The 3808-nt window shown below is 40.4% G+C and overlaps 1 pseudogene; it reads right to left on the reverse strand.

The window, feature by feature from the left end:
- Window positions 1–372: 372 nt before the first annotated feature.
- LOC125389323 (glutamate dehydrogenase 2, mitochondrial-like) lies at window positions 373–1983 on the reverse strand (annotated as a pseudogene).
- Between the last annotated feature and the right edge of the window lie 1825 nt (window positions 1984–3808).

Raw genomic sequence — 3808 nt, forward strand, 5'->3', positions numbered from 1 at the left:
AATATTAGATCTTTCTTTTATTTATATCTATAGGCACTTGCGCAGAGTTACAGTTAGGCTGATTTAGTGATTAAAGGCAATTTTATTATAGCAGTATGTATTTATTTCACTCTGAAAGAATAACGTGCATGATAAATAGCTTCTTTTTTGTTTGAAGTTATAAAGTTGAGATTTTTTTCATATAAAATACCAATAACTCATTTGAGAACCATGATCCCTCTTGAAAAGATTACATACTTATTTTCTACATGTGTTAAATTTATATCATATCCCAGAATTTTTCAGAGCAAAAGTGAGTAAGTGCTTTTGAATATTTTCTCTGACAATTTCCTCAACCCTGTTGGGGAGAGCCCTGGAGCAAGGCCACACATCTAAGAGGAACAGTGATATTTTATTTTAAAACCAAATTCTACTTCACACTAGTATGGGTATGCATGATACCATAACCCAAATCTTTTCTTCTTAAGGAACTGATTCAAATGAACCTGTTGAGAAGAATGACTTATTCAGTAAGTCACAAAAGAGAGATTTTGGTGTTTGTGTATAAACTGGTGAGAATTTTGCAGAAGGCACAGGAGAAGAGGAATTGTAGGAAGAGAGTTACAATGCACCTATGTAAAGTTCACATTGGAAACTTTCTCCATGCATTAATATAGAAAGCAGTTTTCTGGTTAAGGTGCAAAGATTACACTCCATGGCTATTTCCATAATGTACCTGGCAAAACACTCCATCATCTGCTTCAACATCTGGTAAAGCAGAGTGTACAATGTCTTTCTCTGCTGATGGGATAAAAATGGAGCCCTGGAACTCTGAAGTGGGTGTAACAGGCATAGTTCCACCATGCTTTCCAAATTTTCTTTCTAAGCTCTCTTGAACAGACATGAACAAGTGCTAGTTAGAATCTCTTTCATATTTGAAAGTTAATCAGCCATAGCTGGCATGATTCAGATTCTTCAGATGCTCAGAATAAGGCTCTGTCATTCCTCCAGCATTTAAATGGAGATCTGGAATAACCATGGTGTGATGTTCCTTTCCAGGAAAATTTCGTCAGCTTCTGGAGTCGTTGGTCCATTGGCACCTTCAACAATGACCTTGACTTTGTCTGTGGGTGCACTGGATTGAACAAGAGGGATCAGTGTATCACAGTCAGTCTCCAAGATACTTCTTTTGTAAGACTTTGCCTTGGTGGAACCCAGAACTGATCAATGCTACAATTAGAAATTACCTGGTCCCTTTGGGTCAATTCCACCTGGATTCAATATTACTTCATCCAATTCAACAAAACTCTTCTTTTCTAGCTCTATGATGAACCTCCTTGTGAGCTTTCCCAGCTCATTGCCCATATAGTTCTTGGGATTTATTGTTAACACTGGTATTTACACTGCCAAATAACATATTTAGTGATTCCATGCATGCATCAGAGAACTGGAATTATAATGAATAACACACTGGTGTTATAATGAATACCACCATAATAGGGATGGTGGTGCTGACTGTTCTGGACCTGATAGTCTTTGATAGACTCCCAGGATCTGTGATGATACTGGATGAAGAAGGCTCATCCTATCATTGCAGTGCTTGATCTAGATGTTGTCGCACAATACTCCTCCTTCTGTTCCTCGATGTTATTAGGTCCGCATATCCTCCACCAGCTTATACTGCTTGATACTGATGCCATGGTGGAAGAAACTCTCCATCACTTAGAAGAGATTAAGGAAATCCTTATATTTCATGGTCCAGAGTTCTGGCTTTTTCCAGAAGAGCAACTGTATTACGCCTAGGTTGTAGTAGTCTGTGGTTAGAAGAGATAGAAAGAGATAGGTGGGAAGACAATTGTGCTTAGACACCTGAGAGAAAGAGAGCTAACTAAAAATGATAATGAGAGGAAAACATATACATGCAAGTAACATCATACAGATGTAGCAGGTTTTAAAAAATCAACAGTTAAAGAAAAACGAGGCCATGAATTTGAAAGAGCAAGATGAGGTACATGGGAGCATTTGGGGGTAGGAAAAGCAAGGGGAAAAATGATGCAATTCTGTTATAATCTAAAACAGTAAAATAAATATTTTAAAATAAATATATTTTAAGGTCTTTTGGGATTTTTACTAAAATATTTAAAATTGTTGGTGATGTGGGAGTTCTTCCCAGAGAGGTGAGTGGGTGCTGATGCCTGCCCGGGAAGAGAGCACAGCCCCCCCCAGCTTCTGCAGCAGGGTCTTCGGTGTTCCAAGGGACCCCTCCCCTCCCCCCCACTGCTGCGGGCCCTTTGCCTCCCGGGTCCTGGGAAGACCAGCTAGCCCTGTTGCACTGCTGAGGCGCTCTTCCCAGAGAGCTGAGTGGGTGCTAGCCTGGGAAGCCTGCCTGCCTGTCCGGGAAGGGAGCACAGCCCTTACCCCCTTAGCTTCTTCGGCAGGGTCTTCGGTGTTCCAAGGGACCCCTCCCCTCCCCCCACTGCTGCCGGCCCTTTGTCTCCTGGGTCCTGGGAAGACCAGCTAGCCCTGTTGCACTGCTGAGGAGTTCTTCCCAGAGAGGGCTGAGGAGCTCTATCCAGAGAGTGCTGTGAAGTCCTACCCAGAGAGTGCTGAGGAGTTCTATCTAGAAAGTGCTGAGGAGTTTCATCCAGAGTGGAGGAGATGGGCAGGCGCCAATGCAAGAATTCCTCCAACAACCTGAAAGGCAACATGACATCGCCAGAATCCAGGGAGCTTGAAACTAGAAGAATTGAACACCCTACTCCAGAAGAAATAGAAGAAATCGACTCTAAGCGCTTCTTTATGAAAATAATAGAGGAACTTAAACAGGAGGTAAAAATCTGCCGTAAAGAAATGGAAGATAAGTATAACAAAAAAATTGAGGAAATGAGTAAAGAAATGGAAGAGAAATATACCAAAAAGTTTGAAGAAATGAGTAAATCCGTAAATGAAATTCTGGGAAACCAAGAAAAAACAATCAAACAGGTAATAGAAACAGTTCAAGATTTGAAAACTGAAATGGAGTCAATGAAGAAATCACAAACCGAGGGCCGGCTGGCTATGGAAAATCTGGGTAAACGAACAGAGACTTCAGAAACAAGCTTAACCAATAGAATACAAGAGATAGAAGAAAGAATCTCAGACTCTGAGGACACCATAGAGAAATTAAACACTCTGACCAAAGAAAACAGCAAATCCAACAAATTCTCATCACAAAACATTCAGGAACTGTGGGACACAATAAAAAAACCAAATCTAAGAATAATAGGAGTAGAAGAAGGAGAAGAATTGCAGATAAAAGGTCCAGAAAATATACTTAACAAAATTATAGAAGAAAACTTTCCCATCCTAAAGAACGATATTCCTATGAAGGTTCAAGAAGCATACAGAACACCGAATAGACTGGATCAGAAAAAAACATCCCCTCGCCATATAATAATCAAAACACAAAGCATTCAGACTAAAGAAAGGATATTGAGAGCTGCAAAGGAAAAAGGTCAAGTAACTTATAAAGGTAAACCTATCAGACTTACACCAGACTTCTCGATGGAAACCATGAAAGCCAGAAGGTCCTGGATAGAGGTACTGCAGAAACTAAGAGACAATGGATGCAAGCCCAGACTACTATACCCAGCCAAGCTATTGTTCACTATCAACGGAGAAAACAAATTATTCCAGGATAAAAACAAATTTAAACAATACGTAGCTACTAATCCAGCCTTACAGAGAATACTAGAAGGAAAATCACAGCCCAAGGAATCCAACATTCCCAACACTGCCTACATTAACTCAGACATCTAGCGACCCTTCACAAGCACAACTCAAAGAAGGA

This window comes from Myodes glareolus, chromosome X (genome assembly GCF_982192425.1).
Source record: "Myodes glareolus chromosome X, mMyoGla1.1, whole genome shotgun sequence".
NCBI lineage: Eukaryota > Metazoa > Chordata > Mammalia > Rodentia > Cricetidae > Myodes > Myodes glareolus.